Here is an 18610-nt window from a genome sequence, read left to right as displayed (position 1 = left end):
CTCTCTAATGTTGTAATTTTACCCTTCAAATTTATTGCCACAATTGACTATGTCATTTATTACAAAGTCTTGAAACAAAAACAAGGCTATTCAGTTTTCCTTTTAGCAAATATAATGAGTATTACCATTCTAGACTTTACTTCAATAATCATGTCGCTAATATTTTTCCTCATTAGTTTCCGTTATACTTAACTTAGAGTTTTTCCCTGTTACTTCTTTAATTATTTTAAAGGCATTTGGTGAAATTAACAATAGCTCTCTATTCTAAAGGCACCCGATTTTTAATGGACAAATTCTTGTGTTCTGTGAGGCATCCTAGGATAAAGAAATGATGTTCTTCCTGTTTTGCATCTAGAACTGCTTTTAAGGTTGGTCAGAGATCAATGTTCGTGTTGATGAAAGAGGAAGCCAGTCTTTTCTTTGTAGGGTTACTGCTGCTGCCTATTAATGTCCCTCAAGAGAGAAAAATTTCCAGGAATGTCAGTAGATTATAAATACAAGACTATAATAGAACCTTATTATAATTCGAGCTGGATTTTTATCTACTACACATTGTTATATTTCCTGATACCGAGCATAAAATATTAGAATAATACATAAATATCTTAAGTTAGTCTGTGCCCTCATGCTAGTTACAAAATAGGACCTCTGTGTGCAGCTTTCTTCGGTTCTTTATGGTTTCTTTAATGTTTGAGTTTAATACTGGTCATTTCATAAAAGGCTGTTCCCTCTTTGCTTTTATTAATGTTTTTGATATTGTAAGATAATGCTTTTGAAACCAAAATACATACAGAGTAATTGCAATTTCAGTTAAGATTCTTGCTATATTCAACACAGAAACCATTTTAAGACTCTTTCCACACATATACACATGTATGCTTATGATATATTGATGCAATAACCTGAAAAATAAAATCAGCTATAATTATTTTAAAACTAAATATTTTACTCTATTATGTGCTTTTTACAAACATAGTTCATTAAGGTGGTTGGAAGTAATATTCTTTTGTTCATCATTGCTGAGTTTTAATTGTGTATTCCAGCTAGAAAAATCATCTTCACATCGTTTGGTGAAAAGAATCAAATTCTGTTTTATTGAAAATACAGTGGACTTGTTGTGCATTAAGAAACCTTTTTAAATGTTAAAATATTGAAACCCTGTCAGCAAAAGTGAAATTACAAATAGTTTGCCATTTATAAAAAATTTATTTATCTATTTTGCTTTGAGAATAATTTTAATAGTGTTATACAACTTCTTATAGTTACACTGATCAATAATTTCTCAGTACTGAAAAGTTACTGCAAGAGCTTTGTTAAATTTTGCATTTCCAAATATTAAAGAATGGAAAAAATAATGAAACAGTGTATTTTAGATATTTATAGCTAACATAATTATTTGGCATATGAACTGTCCTGAAAAACTGGCTTAGAAGTATTAACAATAGGGCAGCCCAGGTGGCTCAGCGGTTTAGCACCACCTTCAGCTCCGGGCCTGATCCTGGAGACCCGGGATCAAGTCCCACATCAGTCTCCTTGCATGGAGCCTGCTTCTCCCTCTGCCTGTGTCTCTGCCTCTCTCTTTCTCTGCCTCTCTCTCTCTGTCTCTCTCTCTCATGAATAAATAAATAAATTTTAAAAAGTATTAATAATTTACAGTCATATTACTTACAAGCATAGATGAGTAATGAATACTGTGAATACATGGTCTTCTTTCCATTTATTAACACACTTCATTGGGAGCCTTTTAGAATAGCTGGTGCAGTGCTGCCATTGGATAGGTTGTATATAATCTCTAATAATGAAGAAATAATTTGTGTTTCTAAGATGACTTTGATACAGTATTTTGCCAAACTAAAGGAAGACAAAACTTCCTAAAGGAAACTTCCTAACATTAGTAAAAGGGCTGTGTAAAGGGATCAGGTATGATTTCAAATATTCTTTCAAATTTAATATGGAGATTTTTTTTAGTCTAATTCTATGATAGTCCTCAACTTAATATTAATTAAAATAAGCTTCCATTAATGTAATTAATGGCGCAATGTAGACCCAATGGACAACACCATAATGGAGAGACTATCTAATTCAATTCAACAAAAACTACCTGAATATCTTGCTGTGAGCTAGTTTATGGTTTTCAGTCAAGGTCATATACCTCCCCTAGACATTACTATGTGCAAGAACTGCTTTCAAGATCATTTACCTCCTCTTACTTTACTAAGGACCATCATTTACAAATTCAGATAGACTTTCCTTCATTGACCTTTGTATTTAGTCTTCCTTTTCACTTATTTACGTCAATTCATCAGTAGGTGACTCCATGTGGAAGTGTAAAAAGATCTTGGACTTTGGAGTATAACAAACCTGGACCAGAATACCAGCTCTGCCACTTGCATGTATTTGAACTTGAGCAACTTGCCTAACCTCGCTAGTCCTCTTAGCCTTCAGATCTATAAAATGATGATAGCTGTATCCACTCCCATAGAGTTATTGTGGAGATTGGAGTTAGTGTAGTGATAGAATTTATTTTTCCGACACTCACTAGAAGTTTAGTAAATATTTGGTGATATTGTTTCTCTTCTATCCACTACAACAATAACTGTCACAAAAATTTAATGAACACCTACTGTGTGTTCAGAAGAGAAAGAATTAGACCCATTGATAGTATTCTTCAGCACTTGGATGCTCTATTGTGGTTTTTCTTGCAGTTTTTGTTGTTCTTGCTGCTATTGTTTCTCCTGTTCTCTTTTCTGTTTGTGTTTCAGTTTAGATAATTCTTTTAGATTTGGTACATGTATACACTGTGAAATGTTTACCACAATAAGATTACTTAACACATTTTTCACCTCACAAAATTACCATTTTTAAAATTAATTTTATTGGTGTTCAATTTACCAACATACAGAATAGTCAAGTGTACCCCTCAGTGCCCGTCACCCATTCACCCCCACCCCCCACCCTCCTCCCCCTCCACCACCCCTAGTTCATTTCCCAGAGTTAGAAGTCTTTATGTTCTGACTCCCTTTCTGATATTTCTCACACATTTCTTCTCCCACAAAATTACCATTTCTTTGTTCATGGTGAAAACATTTAAGACCTACTCTCTGGCAACTTTCAAGGACACAATACAGTGTTGTTAACTACAGTCACCATGATGTTTATTACGTTTTCTGAAATTATTCATCTCAAAACTGGCAGTTTGTACCTTTTGACCAACATCTCATTCCCCCCACTCCTAGTCCACTTTCTGTTTCTACGAGCTTGACTTTGAGGTACACAGATGAGATCAGAAAGTATTTGTCTTTCTTTGACTTATTTCACTTAGTTTAACGTTCTCAAGGTTTATTAATGTCGCAAATAGCAGTTTTTGTTGTTACTTATTACTGAATAATACTTATGACTGAATATTATCACATTATATACATAATACATTTTCTCTGTTTATCCATCAATAGACATTTAGGTTGTTTCCATGTCTTGACTATTGTGGATAATGCTGCAATGAACAGGGTGCAGATATCTGTATGAGACAGTGATTTCATTTCCTCTTGATAAATAACCAGAAGTGGAATTGCTAAACATATGGCAGTTCTATTTTCAGTTTTTTGAAGAATCTTCATACTGTTTTCCATAGCAATTGCACCAGTTTACATTCTCACTGACAGTGCACAACAGTTCCGTTATTTCCATATCCTTGCCAATGTTTATTATCTCTTGTCTTTTTCATAATAAGCACAATAGCAGGTGTGAGTTGATATTTCATTGTGGTTTTGATTTGTATTTCCCTGATGGTTAGTGATATCAGGCATGTTTTCATCTACTGGATGGCTATTTGTATGTCTTCTTTGGAAAAATGTCTAATCAAATCCTCTGCTCATTTTTAATTGGATTATTTGTGGCAGGGGTTGGTTATTGTATGAGTTATATGAATTCCTTATATAGTTTGTTTATTAAACCCTTATCAGATATATGATTTGCAAATGTTTTCTCCCATTCTTTGACTGGAAGAAATTTCCATTTTGTTGATTGCTTCTTTTGCTATGCAGAAGCTTTTTAGTTTGAGGTAGTTCCACTTGATTTTTCTTTATGTTGCTTATGCTTTTGAAGTCATATCCAAAAAATCATTACTAAAACCAAAGTCAAGGAGGTTTTTTCTCTCGGAGTTTTATGGTTTCAGGTCTTACTGTTAATAATTCATTTTGAGGTAATATTTAAGTGGTGCGGTTCATGCAGTTTTATTCTTTTGCATGCGACTATCCAGTTTTCCTAGCACCATTTATGAAAGAGACTATCCTTTCACCAGAGTGTTCTTGGCACCCTTATCAAAAATAGTTGACCATATATGTATGGGTTTGTATCTGGGATCTTGATTCTGTTTCATTGTTCTTTTATGTATGTTTTTATAACACTACTGTACTACTGTTTTTGATTGTTATAGCTTTGTAATATATTTTGGAATCAGAAATTGTGATGCTTCAGCTTTGTTCTTCTTTCTCAAGATTGATTTGCCTATTTAGGATCTTTTGTAGTTCTATACAAATTTTAGGATTTTTCCCCCATTTCTATGTATGCCATTGGAATTTTGATAAGAACTGCATCGAATCTGTAAATAGCTTTGTTTAATATAGATATTTTAACAATATTAACTCTTCCAATCCATGAACATGGGATGTCTTCCATTTATTTGTGTCATCTTCAATTTCTTTCATTAGTGTCTTAAAGTTTTTGTTATATAGATTTCACTTCCTTGATTAAATTTATTTTAAGTATTTTATTGTTTTGATGCTATAGTACATGGAATTATTTTATTATTTTTTTAGATAGTTCACTGTTAGTGTATAGAGATGCCAGTTTGGATGCTTTCTGTTGACTATTTTAATGTTCACTGATTTTTTTCTTCATCTACTGATGAGCCAATTAAGAGAAGTCATCTCTTATGTGTTTTTCTGTCATTTTGATTTGACTTTTTTATAGATTTCATCTTCCTGCTGTCATCTCATTTGTTCATGCATGGTGTCCATCTTTTTTTTTTTTCCTTATTTATGTCTGGTAGTTCTTGAGTACTGGACCTCATGTGTGAAAAAGCAGTAGAGAATAAGTTAAATAGTCTTTATACCCAGAAATGAACAAGAGTCTTCTTCTATAATGCTATTAGTACAGACATTGAATCCATCACAAGCTGAACTGGTTTGGATTTTGTTGTTGATATCATTACTTGCAGTGGACTGCTATTATTTTGTGTTTAGAATGGACTATGTGTAGTGGAGGTTCTGGAAGGTTTTCTCGTAGTGCTTCTCCCTTACCCTTAGCTGTATCACAGCCACATAGGGTATCTCTCAATATTTTTGCCCCTGCTCCAGCAATTAACTTCTGTTGCTGATTACTCAGTCTTGGTCTTCTGGGTTTTCTGTGCTGTTACCGCTTCAGTCTTAGCAATCCATGTGCCCGTGTGCCTCAGATTTGGGGCTTTCTCAACATTCCTCCACTTCCTTTCACAGCAGATAAACTTTCTTATACCTGCAACTGGTGTTGGGCAATTTGGGGGCTGCCTGTTCCTCCGTACTGGTGGTAGATTTCTGCTTGAAGTCAATATAGAGTCCTATACCTAATAGGGTTTCCTGCTCCTCCCTAAAGGAGTTTTGGCCTTTGCATGTCTCCCAGAAGTTTTGGGATTGAGTTTGCTGACTATCTGCCATCAGTTTATGGCTTTTGTTACAAAAAAATTCATGTTTTTTATAAAGTAAGTAGGGCTTTTTACTTGCTCCCTGCAGCAACCATCACTTTCTGCTTGCCTGGACCACCATGGGGAGCTCTTTTCAGTCTCCTGTCTTACCCCTAGTCTTTCTGTGTAGCACTAGCTAATGGAGTTGCCTGATTTAGCAAATAAAATTATAGGATTTTTATCTGTAGAAAAGGGCTTGCGAGTGCCAAGTATTCCACTGATATCTTAGCCTACATTTGGTCTTTAAGACTATTAAATCTTGGCAGATTTCTTCTCTCCTGCTTATATGCCAGCTATCTCTTTCCTTGTGCTTTGCCTGAATGAAATAGGTCTTGTCTCTCATCTCTCCTTAGAGGGGCTTATGACCTTTGGAATTCAGTTTATTTGGCTGCCTTATGACTCAATTCTCTGATAGGTTTGAGAATAATTATGATTTGGGGTTTTTGTTGTTTTGTTTGAGATAACCCAGCCTTTTCTCATTGTTAGGATGGGAGTTGACATTCTTTAGCTGCTCTTTACATTCTAAATGGAAGTGGAATTAGAAGCAAAAATGAATTAAAAGATATGATTCTTGGTCTCAAGGAATTGGTAAGAAGAGAATGTACTTAAAATGAAATACTATGATTATAAGAGAGCATATATCTGGTGACAGCTGATTGGTAGAAAATGAAGTGAGTACAGCTGACCAAAAAGCCAAGATCATTGTGAACTAGGAGAACTGGTAAAGGGTTCTTGGATGTATCTGGACCATTCCAAAGCACCCCTCCTGAATTAGTCTCACGTAGCACTCAACTGCTCAGAAATATAATATTAATGCTTCTATGAAATCTTATTTCCTTTGTCTAATCATAATAGCTCTCATCAACTGAATACATCAGACTTCACCAAACACTATCTTGATAATCCCTCCAATTCACTTTTTTGCCCTGACAAGAATATGTCTTCAGTATCTTTGGAAAAGTGTGTTAATCCTTTGTCTCTTCACCCGCCATTTCACCCACCTGGAACATTAGTACTCTTGGTCATTCTGTTAAATACTACCTGCTTTAAAAATGAAGTTTAAAAAATGAGGTTAGGGATGCCTGGGTGGCTCAGTGGTTGAGCATCTGCCTTCAGCTCAGGTAGTGATCCCACGGTCCTGGGGAGACCCACATCAGGCTCCCTGCATGGAGCCTGCGTCTCCCTCTGCCTGTGCCTCTGCCTCTCTCTCTCTCTCTGTGTGTGTCTCTCATGAATAAATAAGTAAAACCTTTTAAAAAATGAGGTTAAAACTTGCCATCTTGAGAAAGTCTTTCTCAGATTAATTCTCAGTTATTTCTCCTGAGTCTCTCAGAACTTACTTACATAATTATAATGAACAGAGTTCTACACCTGGGTTGGAGTCTTAGCTCTGTCACTAGTTGTCTAATCTGGTCCAAGACACTTAACTTTTTTAAGCTTTTGGTTCCCTGTTTGCTTTTTTTTTTTTTTTTTTTTTTACAAAAGGGGAAAATGTTGACCAAAAGTTGTGGTAAATTAGGTATTTAATAAAAAACAGTATAGTATGTAAAACATCTAACACACTGAAGCAAATCAATCATGGGTAAGTCACTTAACTTTGTCCTTTAGTTATTAACTATAAAAAATTACAACATGTTTTAAAACTCTTTTCAGTAAAATTCCATGCATTCTTAAGGTATAGTTATTGTAATTTTGTATGGTAGAGTTTCTTTCATTTATTTTCATATTATTTCATCCAAGTATGGGTTGGGTTTTTTATCTGTTTTTTATGGTTTTTGTTTGTTTGTTTTTTGTTTTTTTGGCTTAAGTCCAGGGATTTACTGTGGACTTTGGGTAAGCAAGGTCACACTTCTGGACCTCAGTTACTTCAACTCTGAAATGGGGACAGTAGCACAGAGAATGCCAATTTAAAAAAAATCATATATTAAAAACATCTTGATTTGTGAAGCTAAAATATGTGTTTTCCCATTCATCTACCTATATCCCTTATTTTCCCCCTACCCTCCTAACCACCCTATGAATTTAAACTTAACCCAGTATTTTGCCTTATTAGTGTCTGTCTGCCATCTAGTGACCAAGATGGTAACAGCAAGATTACCAGGGTCCTTGTGCATCAGGAGAATGGTTCTCACCACTCACCTGTCAGATATGCTTTATGGAAACAATGGGGTGAAAAGAAAGGAAACATTGATCTTGCTTATTGTAGCTTAACCAAATTTATTTCTTGAAGTCTCTTTAAATATTTATCTTGATGGTTTTATGACTTGGGCCTTCTGCCTCTTTCACTCTTTATTTATACATTTGCTTTTGGTTTTTCCTTCGTATGAAATACTTCTCCCACTCATTTTTACCAGTCCATTTTCTTTATTTTATTCAATGTCTAGCCATAGATTGAGTTTCTCTATTAGGATACCTTCTTTAATAAATGTTATTACATACCAAAAAAAAACCCCTTCCTTTTGCTTTAATGTAGTATTTTTTCACATTCATAATAAGCATCCCTTGCTATACATGCGTTTACTTCCAAAATTTTGTGAATGTTTATGTATACTAGATGTGTATTTTACATTTTCATGTAAACAAAATTTTATTTTACAAGAATATGTTAGGACCTAAGAGTCTGATTGCAGAACATAAGACAACCAGTGCCCCATCTTATTTTTAATTCCTCATATCAGAATGATGTAAAATTCTCCAAAATTGTACTTATTTTGTTTCTTATGATGTCTTTTGGCGTCCAAAAGATACAGACTCTTTTTTCATGTAGTACTGGCTCCCATAAAAGTTACAATGCTAATACTTATTTGCTAATTTGTACAGCCTGTGAGTGAAACTGAAATACTGAAGTGATCATTGTGAATACTATAGCTGCACCAGCTCTGTACAGTTCAGAAACTTCTAAATCTCTTTACTTGATCTCAGAATTTGCCATTGTTTATAGTATGTGATTTCAGCTCTATATTGTTCATATTGTTAGTCTGTTGACTGAGCCTACTAATTAGAAATACTACAATTTGACATTAATCGTGACTGGTATTAATGGTCACTTAAATTTTCATCTCTGATCAAAACGATTGAGTTCAATTGTATTCCTACAATGAAGGATAAGTTTATATGCACAGCTACTTTATTATACTCAATGATTGACATTTTTACCACGTATTTATTAGAAATCTTGAGAGGAGGGATATCTTTTTCTTTCATATGCCTCACAGCATGGAAGACAGTAGTGTGTGTATCTGTTTAATGGACCTTTGTGGAATGAAAAGATGCTAAGAATTTTTTAAAACTGAGATGTGGTTACTATCTTATTTTAAGGAATGCACAATAGCAGCTTTCAGTGGAGCCTCAAATATTTGTTGAAGGAAAATAAAACAATAATTGGCTTTCTGTTACTATCGATTAGCAGAGTCTGTAAGTTCGAGTGTGTCCCTTGCCTGGGCCCCCACTCCAATCTGTTTTTTTCATCTCCCACTTTTTCTTGCTAGGTCCTCTGATTTCCCTCATTTCCTTAAAACCCTCCATAAATGTAAATCTATCCAGTGTTTTGCCTTCTTAGTAGGTATCTGCCATCTAGTGATCAAAAGGGCAATTGCAAAATTAATGCACCCTTAAAGAATCCTGTGCACTAGCACAGGTTTTAACCCATAGTGTCTGATAGTGGTCTTTCATTCCATTATATAGTGATCGTCCCACCAGAGGACCTTTGCACATTTTGTTCACTCTTATCGTCATCTCCTTAATACCAACTGATCTTTCAGAGCTTCAATTCAAACATCTTTCAGGGAAGGTCTTCACTAACTAGGTCAAGTTTCTCAAAGCATGTTTTAATACAAATTATTACAGTTGTAATTTAATATTAATTTCATGACTATTCCATTTAATTTATGTTTAACTTACTAGAATTTAATCTACAGGAGGTCAGGGATTCTCGGTCATGATTGTATCCTAGTATAGAATCCAATGCCTAGCACATAGAAGGCATTTCTGTAAACATTGTTGAATGAACAAATGAAATATAATGCTTTTCTGTACTTCATGAACACTGAAAATGCTTATGCCAATCAATTAGGATAGTTGTTTGAATTATATAGTTTATCAGTTTTTTAATTCATTTAAATACTCAACAGAAACTACCTGCTATGTATGGAGGTGTTCATTTATTCAGGAAACATTAAATGCCCACTTTAAAGAATAATTTTATCTAACTCCCTTATTTTGTTCGTTAGCTAATGAGGTTGAAATAGTAAGATGCTAAAAGCTGATATAACAGGTAATATGAAGAAGCTGATATAACAGGTAATTCCTAATTAAACAGGAATATTGAAGTGAATATGGTAATGGATACCAAAACCATCAATATCTACACCATAGTAATTGGCTCTTCACTGGACAAAATCGTATCTTCATGGACATGAAGCTGTTGCATTACCACCAGTCTTCCATAGGTTGACTTCTGTCCCTGCAGGGTTACAAATAGTCGGAGACTATGAATGGTTCAGACCCTTATAGTATCAGATAATCCTGGAAAGGAATGCTAGGCAACAGCCAACATTCCTTTGAAAGGACACAAGTGACTGCCCATCTCAAAATCTTTTACAGTTTTTCCTGTGACAATAATCCTGAGGATTATTTCTGATCAAAAAAGGAAGGCTAGTCTCATTAGGTTTGTCCTAATTATTTATATTAGAGCAACAAGAATGATAATTCACTATATACCTCTCCTGGACTCTGCTCTATAAATCTAGAGCCATGCAATATTGACCAGCTTAATGCCACAGAATTTACTTCTTTCTGAAAGCTTTCTTTTCTTTTTTAATGTATTTATTTATTTTAAAGATTTATTTATTTTAGCGAGAGAAACAGAGAGTGAGAGGAGGAAGGAGCAGAAGGAAAGGGAGAGAGAGAATCCTAAGCAGACTTTCTGCTGAGCATGGAGCCCGACACAGGTGTCCATCCCACGATCCATCAGATCATGACCTGAGCCAACATCATGAGTTGGACACTTAACTAAGTTAAGTCACCAGGTGCCCCTTTCTGGAAGTTTTCATAAGAAATCTCAGTTTGGGCTTATTAAAGTCAATTATTTCCTATCTTGAAGCTAGGAAACTAAACCCAAGAAATCTTTCCACCATTAGTTCTATCTGAAATATCTATAAATTAGGGTGAATTTCTCTTGGAGTTCTCCAGATTTGCTGTTCCCTGCCTTGCCTGGAAAGGCGTTTGTAAAGCTGGACTCTGTCAGGCAGGCACCAGGCAAGTTTTCCTGGGAAAGACACTTTTGCCATTGGCCCCATAACTATAGCCAACCTTTGCTTCATGATAGTAGTTTGTCCCAAGTGCTACCTTGTTGCACAGTGTATCCTGTTGTATCCTGGCACAGTAGATAAAGATAATGAAAGATGAAGAGTACTGGAAAATCAGATAACTCCACAAGGCTTCTAAACAACAACCCAGAATTCCACTGATAGGACACTCCATAATCTTTCGTTCCTTTCAAAGTCTTTTACAGTTTTTCTGACACTAATATGTACCACACATGTGCTTGGTGAGAGTATGAGTGGTAAATTAGCAAGATACTTACCATCAATAATCTACTGTACAATGGGAGAAAGAGGATTTAACCATGACCACAGCACAGTGGAAAGGACAGGTCCCGTGAGAAATGTGTGTACACGCACTCTAGGAACACACAAGGTGACATGTTAATTGATAAATGAAGGAAGTATTTCCTGAAGAGGAAACTCATGAGCCACAGCATGAGGGATAATTAGAAAAAGGAGAAACACCATGGAGAGGGATGTTCTGGTAGGCACATCAACACATGTGTAGGACAGAAGCAGAAAACACGGGGAAGCACACAAGCAAGGAGGAGGGCTTGGTGGCATGAGAGCATACATCTGTATAGCACATGGAGCCTTCAGAGAGATGAACTTACCCTGATCCCTCTGGGCAAAGGTGAAGAGTATGAGATTTATCCTCAGAACTGTAAGGGACCATTGAACTTCTTTAAAGAGGAATATAGTATTGTTAGATTTGCCTTTTAAAAGACCTGTCAGCAGTTTAGAGGCTATAGCATTCTACAAAGCAGGATAATAGAGGCTTAGATTTTCAAATGATAATGTGTACAGACATAGTGGGGATAGGAACAGAGAATAAATGTGAGAGAAGAGCTTTCATGGAGAGGAATCAACATGTGCAAAGATCCTGTGATGGAACAAGTCAGGGCAAATATAAGGAATTGAAAGAAAGCCATGACAATGCCTTGTGGGTTAAAACAAAGTGAATGAAGTGGGTAAATGGGCAAGGCTTGGACTTGCAAGACCTGATAAATGAAGAGAAAAATGAAGAAAGTTATTTATCCTTTTTGTTTGTTTCCTTTAACAAATATTTATTGAAAACCGACTAAAAGCTTCTACTCTGTACTCCCTGAAAATAAAGCAGCTACATCTCATTTTTTCTTGGACTTCTTTGACATCTCTTTATTTCACAAACACCCATGGGGCACCTATTATATCCATACTACTGTTTTCCATTCCAAGAAGGCATACCAAAAGCACAAAGATCACAAAGAAGCATGAGATGTGGATCTCTCATAGAAGGTTCAGGATACGATGGTGCAGACAGACACACAACACAACGTGATTCGTGCATTGCCCAGATGTTTGCCAAATATGTGGCCACACAAAGAGGAGGTTTAGGGAAAGCTTTATAGAGGTTACATTTGATTCACATATTGAAGAATAAGTAGGATTTGTTTTTTTCCGGTAACGAAGAAAGCAAGGGTAAATTCTGGCAAAGGGTACCTTGTGTGCAGCAGTGTAGCAGTGGATTCTCAATGGGAGCTAACAAGTCATTTGCTGGGGCTAATGTAGTAGGTGGTGGCCAGCTGGATTTGGGGAGAAGAATAAGAAATAAAAGCAAAAAGATAGCCACGTTTGGATGGGAGTCTCTTCTTAATGCCAGGAAGTTTGACTTTTACTTTGAAGGAATTTAATGCTTCTAATTAATCAAGGGAATAAGATTACCAGATACAAGGGGTTTTTTAAAAGTAACATTGAGGCACATTCTGGAAAATGTATATTTAGGTTTTAAAATAAAATTGTATAATGCTGATCTGAAAGATGAAGAGATATCCCTTTTAATTAATTTTAGCTGTATTTTTTAAATCCATGTATATGGTAAGATATTTAAAGGCTGAAATGGTTGCATTTCATTTGGCAGAAACTGTGTGCATTTTTATGAGAGTATTGTTCATCTAAATAAAGTGTTACTTAAATGAATTTTTTCATCTCCAAGTTAGATTTGATTACTGGTATCAATATCCATTAAACAAATAATAGACCAAGAGATTTTGCCCGAGATTATGAAAATCAGTGTGATACCAAGTGCTAAAATGTATACAACATAACTGTTTTCTTTTTGTTTTATTTATTTATTAATTACAACTCCTTCATTTCCTACCATACTAATCATGTCTTTAAATATCAGAACCAGAAAAGCTTGAGTTTTATGATTAAAAGAGGCTGATGGCTAACTTTGTGGACACCCAGAAAATGTCATTCCAGTCCATTAACATGTCCTAGAGATTGGAGGCAATACAAAACAACATTACAGTTCTGTCCCTTGTGGCAATAAATTTTAAAAACCAGACTATTATTGGTATTCTGACCAGAAAAGAAGAAGTCTCTTCACCCTTTTTATAGAAAGTAATGGGGGTGCCTGGGTGGCTCAGTCAGTTAAGCATAGACTCTTGATTTCAGCTCAGGTCAGGATCTCAGGGTCATGGGACAGAGACCGGCGTCAACCTCTGTACTCGACAGGCAGTCAGTCTCCTTGAGGATTCTCTCTCTTCTTCTCCTTCTCTCTCTCAAATAAATAAATAAATATTTTAAAAGTCATGAAAATTACACACCTTTCAAAATGCAGAAAAGAGAAGAACCTAAATAATGGCAAGCAGTAGACACCCAGGCAGTGTCCGGCTTGCCTGACATCCCTGAGTTTCCATGGACACGCACCACGTGCCATCATTCAGATCTCTGAAAAAATATTTTTAAGGTTCCCCGCCCCTGGAAATCCACTTATTTTTTTCCTTTTCTTCAGTTTTTTCCACCATGTTGACTGCTTTTCGCTTTAGCCCTTGATCACATCATAATCATTCTTTTTCTTTTAAAAAAAAAAAAGCATCTGTTCCTAACTACACGCCATGTTATGACTGTCTTGGTGCTTATTTCAGGGAGTTGGAGATAATCACTTATGATGAAAGTGTTTATTGCCCCTTACAAACTTTGCTGTTGTACACTTCTTACTATGGCATTTCTATCCACATCTGATACAGAAATTTTTCTCTGGATACATGTAATATACAAAACATTCCAGTGGCATTTGCATCTGTTTTTACTGTTATAGTTAAAAAAATAAAGAAGATATATGCTTTCCCCAAAAGTCAGTTGTATTTAAAAAAAAAAAGGTGTATGTATTTTATTTTTATTCTGGGTATTGAGATGACTTTTCCCTTTCTTAGTCACGTATATTTCAGTTTCTGTTTAGTGTGTAGATTTTCAGTAATGACGTATCTGTGATTTATGAACCAAGATAAAGATGTACTGTTGTTGGCTATGTATTACTACTCTAAAGAATACACAGTATATTTTCTGGAGTCTAACCTTACTTGCTACCAACCCATAAAAGATTTCTATTTACAAAACTGTGACCAGGTCTTTTTGCCCCGTGTTGTGTGTTCTGAGCATAGTAGAAACAATCCTTTATTTCCCCTGAAAGCGTGGTGCCTGAGTCCCCCCCACCGGAAATAGTAATGTAGAGATAATCTGGGTTTATAAAAGCTCAGAAACTGATAATGCTCTTGTTAAATAAGCTGCCATTTTTCTCTACCTTGAATGTTAATCAAATTGTAACTTCTTTCTCCCTTTTTCTTGTGTGACCTTAACAAATTATGTAATTTGATGTCATCAAGCGACACATTCACTGTGTTTTGTACATTGTCACTTCGTATATGAAGGTTGCAGTTCCTACTGTAACTACTAATGAGAAGTCCTTTCAGATAGTTAAGCAATTTGTAAGTACGTGTACTTAGAGGATAGTACAAATCTTAACACTCCTAGAAAGGAAAATATTATACAAATCAGTTGTACTTCTGATTTTAATTCTATGGTGAAAATTCCTTACAAGATATACCATTAGGCCACATCCCTATTTAGAAATTGATAAGACCCTCACCTAGTCAAGAAGTAAAAAACCAAATTCAAACATATTTATGAAGCTTATATGAGTAGCTCTTTTAAAAAAAAGTTATAGTTAACAACAACAAAAAATAAAACAACTGAGAATCTCTAGTATATTCAGGCAGAAGTAGAATATAAAAGTAACTTGTGAAAGAAAATGAACAAGGGACTAACAACAAGCAGAAAAAGACATTGGCTGCGGTTCCTGTTCTTGATAAGGCATATGACCTTGGGCAAATTATGGAGCCTTTTGGTATAGCTCCAGATTTATCATGGGGTTCGTTAGACTCTGAGCTACTTAATGGCAGAGACTCTGCCTAACTCAACTCTGTTGCCAGACCATAGCCCCACTGTGCGTGTATATGAGAGTGCTTTCCAGAGTATTTACAAATATAAATATTAAGCTATGTATTTAATACCTTACCTTGTATTAATTCTTAAATAGACAATAATGATTTTTTAAATACCATGAAGTCTCAGCTTCCTCATAGTTTGTTTGCTTTTAGTTCTGATTTGTTTGTTTGTTTTCAAAAATTGAATGCAAGACCCCTAGCTGGCATAATGTTAAGGATATACAGATGTCAGTGTAATAATGACTTGGTTTTAGAAACAAAGAATTGTATTATATTTTGTGAGTGTTAGAGGGGGTGGATGAAAGGTATTTTTCCTTCAGAAATATTGTAAGTGGCAGTTGTGTTCCTAAGCCCAAAATTTCTTTTTAACTCACATACCTTAAATTTGTTATAAAATGATATTACAATTCTAGGCCCAAATACATAGCTAATTACCAAACTCATGGAGAAACTCACTACACATTCCACCAGGTGTTACGAGAACATATTTCTCTATTCATTCTTTCTTTCCTTTCTACCACTCCCAGCACTGGCATAGAGGAGGTGGGGGAGTAGGGATCAAGTACCATAGATTCCAGAGGTTTCCTTATCCTTTATGGCTACAATAGAAGAAAACAGTTACCTGGATTGGGAGAGCAGAATCGGAAGCCAGAAAGTCCCCTGGTGATAAAATGGTGAAGTCTCCAAATTCAGCTTTGCTGCCAGCCATTCAAAAAGATGGTTTACAGCCATGGGCACTCATAGCACCCAGACTGTGGCCTTTAAATGTCATTTCCTACTTAAAAGAACCAAAACTCCTGCAGGAAGTGACTGATTCCAGGTCTGATGCAGAAAATTAATGTACCTAGGGATTATCATAAGCTTACTAAAGAACATTATCTGAGATAATGTTTAAAGGACATAAGAACCGACTTGAATGGGCTAACACTGACCTAAGATGGGACCATTAAAAAAAAAAGCACCTAAAAATTATTTTTTTGGGACGCCTGGGTGGCTCAGCTGTTGAGCAATTGCCCCTGGCTCAGGGCATGATCCACGGTCTCAAGATTGAGTCCCACATCAGGCTCCCTGCCTGGAGCCTGCTTCTCCCTCTGCCTATATTTCTGCCTTTCTCTCTGTGTGTCTTTCATGAATAAACAAATAAAATCTTTAAAAATTATTTTATTGTGGATAGAACACTTAACATAATTCAAACGTGTAAAAGTAAAGAGAAGCTTATAAGAATTCCTGGATACCATGGAGTGCCAGGGTAGCAGTCAGTTGAGCATCTGACTCTTGGTTTCAGCTCAGGTCATGATCTCAGGGTGGTAAGATCAAGCCCGGCGTTGGGCTCCATGCTCAGCATGAGGAGTCTGCTTGTGATTCTCTCTCTCTCTCCACCTGCACCTCCCACTCATGCATGCTCTCTCTCTCTTTCTCTCTCTCTCTCTCTCTCTCTCAAATAAATAAATAAATAAATCTTAAAAAAAAGAATTCCTGAATACCTTTCAAAAGTACAGTATCAACAATTATCAATGTATGGTCAGTCAGTCTTATTTCAATGCCAACCCTACCTGTGATCCTGCCCCCATCCTTGGCTTTTTTTGAAGTAAACACCCAACAGCACATGTTATATAATTTAAGTAGCAAATATTCAAGCTATATCTCAAAAGTTAAGAACCATTTTTAAAATACATGTTATAATTAGAAAGTGATACAGATCAAGCATCAAGAGGGCATCGGGTCACTCAGCACAGAGTCGGCTGGAGATTCTTTCCCTCTCCTTCTGCTTCTGCCCTTCCCCACCATGCACACTCTTGCATGCATGTGTTCTTTCAAATAAATAGATCTTTAAAAAAAATCAAGAAGAACCACTGTGATAGACTGAACCACATCAGATATATGCAAATGATGATGACTTTTTTCAGAACCCTTACAACTCACCTTTAGAGATTGGTAGGCATAAGTTCATTACTCTGGAAATTATTAAACAAAAGGAAAGAATTAAGGATTTATCCTACCTCTGCTGTACACTTTGTATTTCATAATAGCCAAATACTTAATAGGACAAAATTCTCAGTAGAATGCCAACAAGTAAAGATAGAAGGAATGCCTTTGAAAAGCATAGTTTTCAAGCCCCTTAAGATATGAAAACTGTCAAGTGAAAGAAAATTCATAATGGATGATATCAGCCCACTTGAATCCTGAAGCCATTCAATCTTAGTACTACCAAAAGTTGAGACATCTTATGAGTCTCCTGGTGTGATGCAGTAGAAAAACCACATCTCAACACATGTAGCATATTCTTGCCCAAAACAGAGGAAAACAAAAAACCAGAAACAGTCTAACCAAGCTTCCAAATGTGACTGCCAGTTCATAGGAAAAGGATAAAATCACATGTTCAAGGACACAAGTGGCATAAAGGATGGGGAAGATGGAACTGATAGTCTCTGAAGGGACTTGACAGACATGTCAACCAAATACAGTGTCAACCCTATTGAGATTCTGGTGCAGATAGACAAACTAAAATATTTTGGAGATAATAAGAGCATATGAGAATGATCTGAGAATAGACGGTGTTAAAGAATAATTGTTAATTTGTATGTATGATGATGTCTGTTAAAGATACATATTGTAGTGTTTACAGGTGAAATGATAGGTTGTCAAGCACTGAATCCAAAACCTTTCTATTCAAAACCTTCAGATCCAATGGCACTAACTTCACCTAAGAGCCTGTTAGAAATGCAGAAACTTGGACCTCAGGACACCCGGGTGGCTCAGCGGTTTAGCGCCACCTTGGGCCCAGGGTGTGATCCTGGAGACCTGGGATCAAGTCCCACATCCGGCTCCCCACATGGAGCCTGCTTCCCTCTGCCTGTGTCTCTGCCTCTCTCCGTGTGTCTCTCATGAATAAATAAATAAAATCTTAAAAAAGAAAAAGGAAACTTGGACCTCATCCTTAGAACCTAGTAGAGTCAGAATCTACATTTTTACCATGACCTCCAAGAGATTTATATACACATTAAGTATTGAGAAGTGCTACTTTAAGATAATTGGGGAGACAGACAAAAGAAACAAGATTGGCAAATACTGGTGATTATTGAAACTAGGAGACAAGTGCATGGGGACATGATTGATTATAAGTCACATATTGTTAAGCCAGGGACTCACAGACTAGATCAGTGTGTGTATGTGTGTGTGTGTGTGTGTGTGTGTATTCAATCCAGTGATTTGTTTGTGTGTGTGTGTGTGTGTGTGTATTCAATCCAGTGATTTGTTTTTTGTCTATCAGTTTGAGCTGTAAGTGTTGACATAAG

At 35.9% G+C, this 18610-nt stretch overlaps 1 protein-coding gene across 4 annotated transcripts in view; it reads left to right on the top strand.

Moving 5' to 3' along the window:
- The window catches only part of DENND1B (DENN domain containing 1B), a 265482-nt gene that overhangs the window by 239018 nt on the left and 7854 nt on the right, over positions 1 to 18610 (top strand). The gene's annotated exons all lie outside the window — the stretch shown is intronic.

The sequence above is a fragment of the Nyctereutes procyonoides genome, unplaced genomic scaffold (assembly GCF_905146905.1).
Source record: "Nyctereutes procyonoides isolate TBG_1078 unplaced genomic scaffold, NYPRO_anot_genome, whole genome shotgun sequence".
Lineage (NCBI taxonomy): Eukaryota > Metazoa > Chordata > Mammalia > Carnivora > Canidae > Nyctereutes > Nyctereutes procyonoides.
The sequence above is the reverse complement of the archived record's forward strand: the minus strand, read 5'-3'. Positions and strand labels throughout refer to the sequence as shown.